This window comes from Microcaecilia unicolor, chromosome 8 (assembly GCF_901765095.1).
Source record: "Microcaecilia unicolor chromosome 8, aMicUni1.1, whole genome shotgun sequence".
Classification (NCBI taxonomy): Eukaryota; Metazoa; Chordata; class Amphibia; order Gymnophiona; family Siphonopidae; genus Microcaecilia; species Microcaecilia unicolor.
Genome location: NC_044038.1, coordinates 244,704,512 through 244,719,943, shown reverse-complemented (window position 1 = coordinate 244,719,943; position 15,432 = coordinate 244,704,512). Strand labels below are relative to the sequence as shown.

The window sequence follows — 15,432 nt, the reverse complement described above, 5'->3', positions numbered from 1 at the left end:
TCCCTATCACTACTTTTGTGAAGAGGAGTATGTGGTTCTTTTGATTTGATTAGTTGGTATGGCTGGGCAGACTGGATAGAAAATAATGGCACATAACGGTAACATTTCCTAAGTCAAACAGATGAGCATTTGGTAGCAGGGGCAATGCAACTGCTCTTTTAGTCCTTCCTTCAACTTTTTGGTGTCCAGTCTGCAGTGGCGAAATTTGGTGTGGCAGGGAACTATGGAGCTCACAGTTACTGCTTATGGTGATCGTTTTCCTTAACAGCCAGGCCATAGATAGAAGCTTTAACTTCTAAAAAACGACCCGACATGTCCGGTTGGACGGCTACTGCTTTTAGTACTCCTGTCCCATTGAGGATATCATAAGGATTTCATAGCCAGAACTTATACAACAATCTCGCTGTTAAGCACTCCTGTCACATCACAGATTCACCAGACCCCTGAGGTAGGCCTTTTGTGCCAAAACACAGTTGTGTCGGGTCGTTTTTTTTAGCTGTTTTCCAATAAAGACCACTTGATATCCTCTGGATTTACCTCAGCATTTTGTTCTGTTGTTTACGTGAGGTTTGTTCCTCCTTTTCACTTGTCTTGGAAGTTTTAACTTCTACAGGAGCTGTAAGTTCAGGACTTATACGGTCTGTGCCCTGAAGAGCACAGGTACAAATCAAAGTAGGGAATACACAAAAAGCAGCAAATATAAGTTATCTTGTTGGGCAGACTGGATGGACCGTGCAGGTTTTTTTCTGCCGTCATCTACTATGTTATGTTACTATGGATGGGTCATATGGCCTTTATCTGCCGTCATGTTTCTATGTTTCTACATGTTGATCTCCCTCCTCACACTTTTTGACTTTGTAAACTGTTTAGATTTGTTATGTATGCAGTACAGCAAATAAACTGAACTTGAACTTTTGCCTTTTAAGGAGAAATTATGGCTTACTTTAATTTTCTTTTGTCAACAACATTCTTCACAAATAGGTTTGTTATCCCTTCCTACCAGCAGGTGGAGGTAGAGAAAACTGATTTCTACCAGTGACATCACTAGTACAAACGGTGGTGTTCTCTGGAATAATCCAGTATTTTTCTTTATCTTCAGCAGATGATAGGTCATGCTGTCAGTCCTCCTGTTCTGGCCTAGCTCCCTGCTCTGCTGGCTGTGGCCACACAATGTGGTCGAGCTTAACGGCTGCTCACAGGTTCACAATCTCTCACCATTCCTGGTTGAGCACAGAGTTTGGCTTCACAGCCCCCAGTCACACTTCTTAACGCTACTGGGTGAGGCTCTGGCACAGGATCTTGCCTGAGGGGTATGGTTCCCCAATCCCCCACACCTTTCTCGCCCATACACCCTGTTTGGATATGTTCTCAACAGTTTCCCTCTGCAGCTTCCAGGTGCCTAAATTGTTTTAAATTGTCCTATTAACATTCTTTTCTGCTTTCCTGTCTGTCTTCTGCTCTCTTTCCAGTGGGCCCTATCCACACACACAAACCATTCATTTTTCTCCAGCCCCCTCCCCCCATGGCACAGACTATCCCATTCTACTTGCTCCAGCCCTTCCTTCCCAAGGAACACACCACACCATCCACCTTGCTTCATCTGACCCCTCCCCATGACATACACAACCCCATGCACCTTCCTGCAGGCCTCCACCCCACATACACTTTTTCCCCAACCCCCCGCACATATAAACTCCATACACCTTTTCCAGCCTCTTCACACTCCATCCATCTCTTTTTCCATTTTCCCTCATTGTAACCACACCCCCCCACACACACACACACACCATCCACCTTTTTTCCAGCCTCCCTTTACACACACACAGACACTCCATCTATGTTTTTCCCAGGCCCGTCATTCCCTCCATCCCTTGCAGCACACTTACTCTCTGTTACGGCAGAGAAACTGCCCAGCCACAGATCGGACTGTTTCTTCCTTCTGCTTTGCTATCCCGGATCTGACTGTTCTTTTCAGCCATGCGGGCCTTCGTACAGCTGTGCAACTTATATGAACCAAGGAAGCAGAGGAGGAGGAAGCAGCCCGACATAGCTGGGCAACTCCTCCTCTCAACTCACTGCAGCACCAAGTGGGCTGGGAGGAAGTTAATGTTCTTGTTCCAGAGATTCGACAAGTAGAAACTAAGGTGAATAAAACTAGTTTACAATTATCTCAAAACAATAACTAGGGTAAACAAAATTGAGAAAAAGATTTGAAAGGTGTACTGAATTTACAATAAACTTTGGTTAAGGATAACATCAATATGAGGATGAAAATGGAGAACTTGAAAAACTTATCCAAAACAGTTAATCTCAGATTTTTAATTAAGTACAAAAACTTAGGGCCTATTTCCTAAGGTGTGCTAGCTTTTTTAGCACGCGCTGTGTAGACACCCATAGGAATATTATGGGCAACTACAGGGTTAGCGTGCGTTAAAACAGTAGCGCATCTCTAGCGCGGCTTAGTAAACAGGGTCCTTAGATTGTCAGCCCACTAGGAAACGCTTTACCCTTTTTTCCAAAGTTACCTTTAGTTTCCCCACGTGATATATTTAAGAGAACTTGACTGAAGCTTTAGGAATTATCATCTGAACTGATTCCTCCTATTATTCAAGCTCATTATTTAGCAGTTGGCAAGGAATAGAGTTTGCAAAATCAAGGAGATGTATGGACTGATTAGATATATTGGAAACCTTGGAGCATTCGGAATGGGATAATGTGGCATCTTCAACAATGCCAGTTCCATTTGCATTAATATTAGATACAGAATGGATGCTCTAACTGCCATATCATAGCTGTTATTTGCAGCACGAATCATCTGCTTAGAACAATCTTCAAAATGTGCTAAAATCAACTGGAAAGGTTTGTTAGCTTCTGATAATCCTTCCAGTAACTAATTCAAGTTATCCATGATAGTATGTAAATATTGTACATAATGATAATTATGCACTGCAATGTGAGCAGGGAGCATGGAATTTTGGTACATTCTTTTACCCATTAAGTCTATAGATTTAAGGTCCTTGTTTGGAGAATAAGGCATACAGTCTTTAGATGTTTTGTTCTTCCTCATTGCAGATTTCTCTTATCAAAGAAACATGAGACAATTGTTGCTTGCCATGTCCTAAAACTTCCTACACTCAATATTTATTATCTGAATTTCGTTTAGTTGGTATAACTGAATTAGGAGCTGACCAAATGGATATGTACAGGTCTTAAAGTATTTAAAGACTTCTACGGTCTGTGTCCTGAAAATGGCAGTTACAAATCAAGGTAAGGTATACACAAGAAGTAGCACATATGAGTTTATCTTGTTGGGCAGACTAGATGGACCGTGCAGGTCTTTTTCTGCCGTCATCTACTATGTATGTTATGTTAAAGTATTTCATCTATAGGGAGCCGTAATACTCTCCTTATGAAGGTCATATAATGGACATATAATAATTCTTCCTCTCTACGATTCCCTAATGCGCCTGTACACACGATCAGTATTCTACCACAACATTACTGTATTTGTTCATACCGGAATTGGCGAACGCCTTTATGGTACTGTGTAAGCCACATTGAGCCTGCAAATAGGTGGGAAAATGTGGGATACAGATGTAACAAATAAATAAATAAAGATGTTCGTAATAAACAATTTTTAAACCCTAAGATCCGTTTATTTATTTATTTTAAACACGTCTAACCCACCTATAAACTAGGCAGGTTATAAGTGTTTAAATATTTTCCCAGAAAAGGAAACTATTCTTAATGTTGAAACCAGGTGTAATGCAGTTGGGTGGATTATTTTTCTTGAAATTTCCTTGCACATCTATAGTTAGATGCCAATATCTGCATTATGTAGTTTTTGAACCAACCTATTAGACTAATTTTCTTACTTCTATAAGATCTGTACTGCCAGCTCCACTGCCCATACGTCCTTTGGGAGATGGTGTGTGAGAAAAATGTGTACAAGTCTCTGATAAAAAATTGTATCCCTTAGCTCACTGTGTGTTGCTTATTGTTTCCTTGCTAATTTCATTTGTGATCTTATTGATGTTCCATCCCCTATGCTATAGTGGACTAAAGAACTGGTCATCATTTTCCTATATAACTGATATTTCCTAAATTGCTTTTTTTTTTTTCCTTTTTCTTGCTTTGCTGTACACTAAGAGGCATATTTTCAAAGCACTTAGCCTCCCAAAGTTCCATAGAAACCTATTGAACTTAGCCTCCCAAAGTGCTTTGAAAATATGCCTCAAAATATTTCTTAGATGTAACCTTTCAATTCTGAAAGTAGGAACACGCCTACTACTATATGGCTCAAGTTAGACTAGATAAAAAGACCTACATCTCTCAATAAATTCTACAAAACAATTATTCTCAATTTTTAACAAACTGGCAGCCAATCCAGAGAACAATTCCTCTTTGGATCACTTGACCTCCGATGATCTACCTAATTTCTTTGTATCGAAAATTGATACTTACTAGAGTATGTTTCACCTATACTAGACACAGATAATATCAGTTCTCTGAATGGCACACAGACACCAACTACTAAATAGGACTCAACGTCCCTTCATATGCTTCTTTTACAAAATTACTGTGCCAATTGATTCCTACGTATTTGTTCTTTGGACCCTTTTCCCTCAAGCTGGATAAAAATACAGTCCCTTTGACTGTTACCTTTCCTCTATTCTACTATAATTACCAGTTTGAGGGAAGGCATGGTCCCTCCAACATGAAAAAAAAAAAGCAATGTTTAGGCCACTTCTGAAGAAGCCTACATTACACCCCCTTCTACCTAACAAACTTAATCCTGGTTACCAACTGAATACAGGATTAAGTATAAAATTCTTACTTTAACACACAAAACTCTTCATACGACTATTCCTTCATACTTAGCCTCTCTAACTGTACCCAATACCCCAGCTCATACTCTTCGATCTTCAGTGGACAACAGGTTATTTCTGCTACCTTCATCGAGAGAGAGATGGGAATCTATACGCAAATCCTGCATTCTATTTTCTGTCTCCTACATTATGGAATTAGCAGTATACAAGAATTGATTTGAATTTAATTTTTTGTTTTTAATTAATTTTTACATTGTACACTGTAAACCGATTAAACTTACCATGAAATATTGTCAGTATAGGAAATGTATTAAACAATAAATGATAAAATATTTTAAAAAGCAGTTAATCATAAAATATAACACCTACTTTAATGTTATTTACCCATAGGTACTCCCAGGGGAGGAGACTGTTGTCATTGGTACTTATATGTATATTTTATAGAATATATGCGGATGTACATATTCTCTCTGGAACATACATACAGTGGGGGAAATAAGTATTTGATCCCTTGCTGATTTTGTAAGTTTGCCCACTGACAAAGACATGAGCAGCCCACAATTGAAGGGTAGGTTATTGGTAACAGTGAGAGATAGCACATCACAAATTAAATCCGGAAAATCACATTGTGGAAAGTATATGAATTTATTTGCATTCTGCAGACGGAAATAAGTATTTAATCCCTCTGGCAAACAAGACCTAATACTTGGTGACAAAACCCTTGTTGGCAAGCACAGCGGTCAGACGTCTTCTGTAGTTGATGATGAGGTTTGCACACATGTCAGGAGGAATTTTGGTCCACTCCTCTTTGCAGATCATCTCTAAATCATTAAGAGTTCTGGGCTGTCGCTTGGCAACTCGCAGCTTCAGCTCCCTCCATAAGTTTTCAATGGGATTAAGGTCTGGTGACTGGCTAGGCCACTCCATGACCCTAATGTGCTTCTTCCTGAGCCACTCCTTTGTTGCCTTGGCTGTATGTTTTGGGTCATTGTCGTGCTGGAAGACCCAGCCACGACCCATTTTTAAGGCCCTGGTGGAGGGAAGGAGGTTGTCACTCAGAATTGTATGGTACATGGCCCCATCCATTCTCCCATTGATGCGGTGAAGTAGTCCTGTGCCCTTAGCAGAGAAACACCCCCAAAACATAACATTTCCACCTCCATGCTTGACAGTGGGGACGGTGTTCTTTGGGTCATAGGCAGCATTTCTCTTCCTCCAAACACGGCGAGTTGAGTTCATGCCAAAGAGCTCAATTTTTGTCTCATCTGACCACAGCACCTTCTCCCAATCACTCTCGGCATCATCCAGGTGTTCACTGGCAAACTTCAGACGGGCCGTCACATGTGCCTTCTGGAGCAGGGGGACCTTGCGGGCACTGCAGGATTGCAATCCGTTATGTCGTAATGTGTTACCAATGGTTTTCGTGGTGACAGTGGTCCCAGCTGCCTTGAGATCATTGACAAGTTCCCCCCTTGTAGTTGTAGGCTGATTTCTAACCTTCCTCATGATCAAGGATACCCCACGAGGTGAGATTTTGCGTGGAGCCCCAGATCTTTGTCGATTGACAGTCATTTTGTACTTCTTCCATTTTCTTACTATGGCACCAACAGTTGTCTCCTTCTCGCCCAGCGTCTTACTGATGGTTTTGTAGCCCATTCCAGCCTTGTGCAGGTGTATGATCTTGTCCCCGACATCCTTAGACAGCTCCTTGCTCTTGGCCATTTTGTAGAGGTTAGAGTCTGACTGATTCACTGAGTCTGTGGACAGGTGTCTTTCATACAGGTGACCATTGCCGACAGCTGTCTGTCATGCAGGTAACGAGTTGATTTGGAGCATCTACCTGGTCTGTAGGGGCAAGATCTCTTACTGGTTGGTGGGGGATCAAATACTTATTTCCCTCTGCAGAATGCAAATAAATTCATATACTTTCCACAATGTGATTTTCCGGATTTAATTTGTGATGTGCTATCTCTCACTGTTACCAATAACCTACCCTTCAATTATGGGCTGCTCATGTCTTTGTCAGTGGGCAAACTTACAAAATCAGCAAGGGATCAAATACTTATTTCCCCCACTGTACATACGTAGTTACACTCGCCTTGAAGCAGGTGTACCTTCATGCAGGGACTTTCTGGGAGGCTATATTATAAAGGCACATAGAGGCATTTTCAAAGCACTTAGCCTTCCAAAGTTCCATAGAAACCTATGGAACTTTGGAAGGCTAAGTGCTTTGAAAATATGCCTCTTAGTCACACATGTAATCTTTATAATGTTAGGTACAACAAATGTACCCACGACAAAAGGTGCTAATATTGGGCTTCATGCAAGCCAACCCCTGCTATTCTTCAATGGAGCAGCCAGAAGGGTGGATCTTAGGAAAAATATGGCCCCAGGCCAGGCCTCCAGACTTCTAATAGACCATATCTGTGAGACATAGCTCAGATTCTAACAGACCCTATGGAAGGATCCCTGACCCCTGTGTCAGAAATGAGTTGAGCAGAGGAACCAACGCCAATCCTGGTGATCCCCAGAAACACTGAAGATAAGGATCTTCTTCCAAGATGGCCATAAAGTAGATGCTGAAAAGGGTGCCTCATAACCAGCCAGGACCAAGATATAGGCTCCTTGAGAATCACTGCCAGCACTCTGTGTGTTTACAAATATTGGTGCCAATGATCATCCATATTTGTCCTGTGTGGGCCACACTATGCAGTTCATTTCTTCTTGCAGAGATCCACTGTGGACAATGAAAAGTACCCTGAGTACCGTTGTCCTTATTGATAGCACCAGTCTTCACCCACTGCTTCTACATATCAGTGCCACAAACCCCTTTCAGCAGATAGAAATCACTATTACTGGGCAAATGTCAATTTTTAACAGACTCCACTTCAGTCACCACTGGCCCTTCCTGTAGCAGGCAATCCTTATAGTGCGTCTTAATAATATAAAATAAGGCACTGCTAGAGTCCCATTCACCTCTCTGAGCAATGATTTCACCCAATAGCCTGTATTACCAGACTACAAAGCCTAGCTCTTAGCTTCCAATGAGTATCAATGACAACTGTCTAGAACAGACCCTTGCATCCTAGAGATCAATAAGGAGAAATTAGGTCTTACTTGATAAATTGTTTCCATTAGTCTTTCTCACTATTCCAGACCCTGTGAGATAGTTGTGTCCATCAACTAGCAGGTGGAGATACGGAACAGACTCAATGACAACAGAGGAGTTATGGACTATTTTAAGATTTTCAATTTTGAAGATTCTGCCATTTCTGATTTACTAGATTTGGCTCTCTCTTATAAACCATAGTCAAAGAAAGTCATAAAAACAGTTTGTTTGTTTTTAATCAGAATAGTGGCTAGGCTGAAAGACCCGTTGAATGATGAGAATTTTCATATTGTAGTTATGCCATATTTAGACTATTGTAATGCTCTGTATTGAGGGTTGCCCCAGGTGACTATTCTGGCTATTCAAATAGTTCAGAATATTGCTGCTTGAATAATTTTGGGGGTCTCCTGTTTTAGCCACACTAATCTTGGGTCATTCCATGCCAAGTGGTCTAAACCTTCCCACCATCATGTCTCCAATTTTGTTCAAATTTTATCTGTTGCGCAAGTCAGGTGTTAAACGAAGTTTCCCAAAATTTGAGGTCTCTAACTGCAATAGTTGCAGATCTAGACCTCCCTTTTCTGAAAGGTTGTCAGTCCATGAGCGTGCGACATTTACCAAAATGCCATTTTTGGGGTCTAATAAAATCCAAACACATTTATAAGAATGGCTAAAAAATTCAAATCCTTTACAGTTTTTGATGCTAATTCCGATGAAATACATTTTAACATTATGGATGCAAAATCCAGTCAAACAAGTTGACTCAAAGTGTGTATCAAAATTGGTCACGACTCATCGGAACATATTTGGACCAATATTCAGACCGCAACAACTTCCATGCAAACAAAGATACAGACTTGAAATTTTGAACAAGCATTATGCTTGTGCTGGACATAATACTGCCAGATTTGCAACTAACCAGCATCTATAACCGCCCTGCAGGATCTCTTCAAAGTTGGCACTGTCAGCGCAAATGGTAAAATATACCAAAGTTCAAAGCCAATTATTAAACTAGAGTCTGCCTGAATCAGCTTGTGAACAGTATCATCTGAAAGAGAAAATCCCAATAAATAAATAAGAAAAAATAAAGGACACCTGTTTATTACTCCAGGACCTACTCTGTGGAATGGGCTTCTGTCAGAATTCAAGCAGATGAGATCATTACCCTCTTTCTGGAAACTGTTGAAGGTATGCTTGTTCCAGCAGGTGTTTGCTTCATTTTGATTAGATTTGATAGATGAGCTCAGCGAATTATTGTTATAGTTTTCATTTTCGTGTGGTTTGTTTTTATCTGATGCTTTTGGTGTGTTTCATGTGTTCAATTTTATGTATGTTTTGTTGTAACCCGCTTAGATTTCACAGACAATGTGAGTTATAAAGATTTTAAATAAATCAATAAACAAACCATTGCCACCCAGAGAAAGAAAGAGGTGAAATTCTGGGCTTAACCACTGCCCAAGGAGCCACACTAACTGGTAAACGAGATAGAGGTTTCTGACCAACATAGAGGACGATAAAAGCACCAGTCTGAAGGATGCTTGAGTTAATACCATTCACAGGCACCCCAGCAGGTCAGGTTTTCAGGATATCCACAACATGCACTGCCTCCACTGCATATAAATCTCTCATATGAATATTCATTGTGGCTATCCTGAAAACCTGACTGGCTGGAGTACCTACAGGACCAGGTTTGGGCACCACTGAGGGGATAAGGAATACTCTTTTACAAATACAAATTTCAGGTTTCTTTAAATCAGGGGTTCTCAACCTGGGACACACCTAGCCAGTCAGGTTTTCAGGATGCCCACAATGACTATGCATGAGAGACTGGCATCCTTGTCACCAGCTAATTGGTCTTACTATGGGCCTCATCTTGAAAGCACTTTGGGGCCCTTTTACAAAACAGTGGTAAGCCCAACGTGGGCTTACCACATGCTAAAACTGAAGTACCACTGGGGCAATGCAACCGCCAGCGGCAGTTTCAGGTTGAGTACACGCCATTTCCAGCGCTCCACGGAAATTTGTTTTTCTCTAGCGCAGCGCCACACAGTGTTCAGTTACCACTGGAGCCCTTACCGCCACCGCATGGCGGGGGGGGGGGGGGGGGGGGGAAGGAAGGCTTTTTACCTGCTGTGGTAAGAAGGGCCCTGGTGTGCAGGAAAAGCAGCCTACAGCAGGGCCCTTTTCTCCACAGCTTAGAAAAAGTACCCCTTAGTAACCTGTGGAACTTTGTAAGTCAAAGAGCTTTGAAAATATGCCTTTTTATCTACTAACATTGGGGAAACTGAACAACCAGGGACACATTATAATCTAAATACTGCATAACCTTCATGACAGTTCTCTGTCTGCATTTTTTCCTGTGGCCAGCAGTGGCCAGTTCCGAGCTGTTGAAGATGCATAACACCAAGACCCCAAACACCATCAAAACGCAAGGAGCAAAGTACTATGCACAATGCTACCTTTGAGATCACACAAGGCACACGCAGAAATGGAAGATTGCTGGGGCAAGGGCCGAGATACAGAAGGAATCTGTGGTTAGTGGTTAGGGTGGTGGACTTTGGTCCTGGGGAACTGAGTTCGATTCCACCTTCAGGCACAGGCAGCTCCTTGTGACTCTGGGCAAGTCACTTAACCCTCCATTGCCCCATGTAAGCTGCATTGAGCCTGCCATCAGTGGGAAAGCGCGGGGTACAAATGTAACAAAACTAAACTAAACTAAAGAAGGGCAAGAGGAGGAAAAGCTGCGGGTGAGAGGGACATGCATTCCATTGCAAATGTTAACAGCCTCATTTCATATCATACTGACAGCACCATACTACTATGGATTATCAGGAACTGCATCTGCACTAACGGGTAGATTTTTTTTTTTTTTTTTTACATTTGTACCCCGCACTTTCCCACTCATGACAGGCTCAATGCAGCTTACATGGGGCCATGGAGGGTTAAGTGACTTGCCCAGAGTCACAAGGAGCTGCCTGTGCTGGGAATTGAACTCAGTTCCTCAGTTCCCCAGGACCAAAGTCCACCACCCTAACCACTAGGCCACTCCTCCACACCAAGGACTACAGCACCCTCTTCGTTAAATGTTCTAGCAAAGTGACACCCTGTGCCGACCATCTCTCAAATAATCCCTTCTCCAGCCCCGGTGGGAAATCCCCATTCCCTCACAGTGGGAGTTGATCACTAACGTTGGGGTTATATTTCCAAGACTGCATAAGAAATCTCCAAGCACTTCTCAGAGGTTGAAGGAGGCAAATTTAACAGTTTTATGCAAGAGCACCCCCCACCAAACCTACTTTAACCCATAACTTAAACATTCACTAAGATGACCCGGCATCTGGATTCTTATGGCCCCTGGTCATCTTGGAAAGGATAGCATCCAATATTCCCCTGCCCAGGCAGAGAAACAATACCAACTTAGGAAACACCCTGAAACCTGTTTAATACTGTACTTCTTGCTTTATGGAAGACAGTTTGCAAATAACAATTCCAGATCCACATGAAAGCCCTTCTTCCCTTTGGGGAATTCCCAACAGCCCTTGCCTCCCATAACATAAAGGCATGTAATCTATTTCTCCAATACCAACAAGAGGGAGGCTCCTACTGCATCCAATACTTAAGTATGAACTTCCTCCCCAATGCATAAGCTTTACACAGGAGTAGAAGTTTGCTGGATTTAAAAATGCAATGGAAGAATGAGATAAAAGAATAAGCATTTTAAGTGAAGGGGGCAATTTGATGTTTTTAAACTCACCCCAAAAAAGAGAAATTAGTTTAATGTTGCTCTTCACACTGAATATGAAAGATTAATTCACACATATTGAAGAATTTTTTTAAATGTTGATAAAACACATTACCAATCATCATAGAAATAAATTAGGTTTTTCCATGTGCAATGATGAATATGGACACCAATACTTTTATTTATTGGCTTAAGTTGGAGCACACAGGTTTTTCTTTCTTTCAAAGTGATGTTGAAAATACCTTTAAAAAAGTATTGATATTTATAGTGTGGTGTGGAATTTATACAGCATTTTGACTAGATTAAAAAAAAATTTTAATCCATTTTTTAATCTACTCTACTACAGAACTCGTTTACTGCACAAATGTCAACTGGAGGTTCTAGGCCAGGGGTAGGCAACTCCGGTCCTCGAGAGCCGCAGGCAGGTCAGGTTTTCAGAATATCCAAAATGAATATGCAGGAGATAGAGTTGCATACCATAGAGGCAGTATATGCAAATCAAGTTCATGCATATTCATTGTGGATATCCTGAAAACCTGACCTGCCTGCGGCTCTCGAGGACCGGAGTTGCCTACCCCTGTTCTAGGCAGTTTACAACGTAAGAAACTCAGATATTACATAGGGGAACTACAGCAATTATAATACATCAGGAATTGTACAATAAAATTATAAAGATTATACCTGACTAAAGTTATCCATAGGTAAAAACAACAAAAATCTATGAGCTTGTCAGATAAGAAGGTTATCAATTTCCTTCAAAATTATACATAATTTGACTTGGTTCTGATACACTGAGGTAGTATTCTGAATCTGCACTAGCCAAAAATCATATTCATTGAAAATTCCAACAATCCTCACAGCTCATTGTCAGTCTAAACATTTGAGTTTCAGAAATGTGATGCTTCTATATGGCAACTTTAATGGCATCTTCCTTTCACACACAGGCCCTGCAATACAAAATACGGTTCAAAGCCCCATAGAGTTGGCTCTACTGTTCCCTAAACTCTTAAATAAGCATGCTCTATCAATCCTGAATTATAAAGGTACCAAAAAGTTACACCACAATCAACAACAGCTTACAAACATTAAAACACACCGCTGTTTATATAGAAATATACTAGTACTGGGGAAGGGGGGCAGGGATCATCTTTTTCTATTCTTCTCTCATGTCCGGCCTTGTCCCCTTATTCAAGGAGGGATATCTTAAGAGTACTGAACAGTTATAGCACCATCTTATTCAATGGCATTCATAAATTACTCTTTTGTTTCTTAACACCAGCAATCCACCTGACTGACAACATTTTGTTAAAGTTTCAAAAAGAAATGTTAATACTTAAAAAAAAATGATTAAAAAATCAAGAACAGTTAATGTGTTACAATATTAAGTGAAGCCTTTCATTTTACCATCACATTACGCTACAGGACCTAAGAACTTTCATTTTCAATTTCATAGGCCATTCTATTATAAATTGCTGTTTACCAATCTAACAATATTCCAAACAAAAGTCTAAACTGAATTTCAACAAAACTATGCTAGAGACAACAGATACACAGACAAATTACTGCGAAATAGGAAAGTGTGGACACTAAAAATGAAAAGGACCAGTACCTTGAAGGCTGAGAATGTACCATACCCTATAACTTCAACTATCTAGCAAATGAATGAATCATATGCAAATATCTGATATTATGTTAATACACTGCTGTTCCAACTTCTGTGTCATTGACAAATGTGAAATATAAGTGTTTTTCATTCACAACACTAGAATGTCTCAATGGCAATACCTTCCTATTTTAGCGGTATTCTTATTTATAACTCTGAACATAACAGTAACTAGACTGTTATCACGGTGTAAAAGATTTTTGTTTCAACATTTAAAGTACCTCACCAAACAGAATAGGCTTCTGTCTTATTACACTATTTCCTTACTCTAGCTAACAACTTACAAAGTACCCAAAACTTCTTATGTTTGTTGGTTGTGCAGGGGGAAGTGCTTGAAACCCAAAAATGAAGGTCTTCAGTCAACATGGTTCAGCACCATGGACTTTGTTATCAAGCAGTGCATGGGGTCCAGGGACACCCTCCAAACTGTGTAAAATGCAATTCAAGACAGGAAACAGAAATGCCATTGGGGATATCAGCTCAGGAGGGGATCAGCATAAGGTGATAAGTCATGCTGCATGGCAGCACCTACACCTTTCTCCATTGCCCTATGCAAGATATGCTGTTTGGGAGCCAGAATAAGAACTGCAACATTACTGCGGTAAAAGATGCACAAAGTCAAAGTTTAATAGAATTCCTGCTGCAAAATCGGTGTTTTTAGCACAGAAATCCTTCATTTTGCAATTTCTTTTCACTGTAAACAATTAGTAGCCAATGGAAAGAAGCCCCAGACCGTGGCCGTTCGTTCAGCTCCAGCCCCCCAAGTTTTTCCTCCTGAAGAGCAACACAATAAACAAAGCAGCCTTGGCCGGGGCTGGAAATGGTGCAGCCAGGCCGGAGCAGATACAAAGGCTGCAATTTGGAACTGGACCCAGGAAAAACAAACCCCCTCCCCCACCCTCCCACCGGGGTCCCGCGCTTTTCCCGTCTCCCCCTCCCCCTCTCTCTCCCCCCCCGTCAATCTCCCTTCCCTCATCCTACCTTCAGGCTCGGGTCTGGGGTCGTCCCCGCCGTTTTCCTTCACCGGCGCCCCGCCCCCTCTGACACAACTTCTCTCTCTCTCTCAGCCGCGTCCCGCCTCCTCGCCGGAAACAGGAAGTACGTCAGAGGGGCGGGGCGAAAGGAAGGACTGAGTTATACGGCCGCGCGCGAGGAGGACGGATGGTGGTGGTGGGAGCGCGAGACCCGTCCCAGGCCCTGTGTCTCCTCCACCGCTGCATTGCATGGAGCCAGACCTGGGATCGGGGGGGGGGCGCAAATGCTAAAGCCACCCTTCAGGGGTGGGGTTGTCACTGAGGGGGACCCACCACCCCACAGCACATTTCAAAACTTTATGGGTCCATTTTAGCAGACAATGGAAAAGGTGCCGGTACTCAGTACCCCCCAAGTTCCCCCTCAACAAAAAAAAGCCCTGGTTTTGCCCCCACCTAGCCGCTCTTCACCCCCCCCCCCCCCCCCCCCCCCAAAGAGAGAATATAGGGAGAGCTGGGGATCCCAGTCTCTCACTTTGCAACATATAAATGCTCTGCAGCTTTACTGTACTGTTACTGGATTTTCCCTTTTAACCACTCTGAATATCATTTCCTAAAGCATTTTCTGTGTATGCCACATGTACTACATGAGGAAATAGCTTGTATACAAATGTACTGACACAGTCATATACACCCACATGTGTAATTATAACAAGTGTGCCTTTGTATTTAGGTAGAGCTTTTCTATACATGTGTATTTTATAAAATAGATATGTGCCCACCTTTAGAGTTCATACACATAGGTGCACTTTCCTTGAATCAGGTGTAACATTCAAAGCATTTGTGAACTGCTGCGGCAGATTATTATAGCAGCACCTTGAATAAATGTAGTTAAACAAGTCACTTGTCTTTATCAAATAGAAGTGTGGGTTGATTTTTTTTTTAATTTTTTTTTAATTAGCCCCTGTTGTAAAACTACTACCCGTGTATTACTTTGGCAACACATGTTAGACCAATAAAAGTTATCTTAATCTGAAAAGGATGAGAGAGGAACTCTATGAATATACTAACAGCTGCCCTAGTCTAGTGGGTGAAGTGCCGTGGTGTACTAGGCAAAG

General features: G+C 41.6%; 1 protein-coding gene across 1 annotated transcript in view; it reads right to left on the bottom strand.

Moving 5' to 3' along the window:
- The window catches only part of CHD6 (chromodomain helicase DNA binding protein 6), a 218,829-nt gene extending 204,467 nt beyond the window's left edge, over positions 1-14,362 (bottom strand). Inside the window, exon 1 of the mRNA XM_030212950.1 lies at positions 14,325-14,362. The gene's annotated coding sequence lies outside the window, so the exon portion shown is untranslated. The remainder of the gene's footprint in view (positions 1-14,324) is intronic.
- Positions 14,363-15,432: the final 1,070 nt, after the last annotated feature.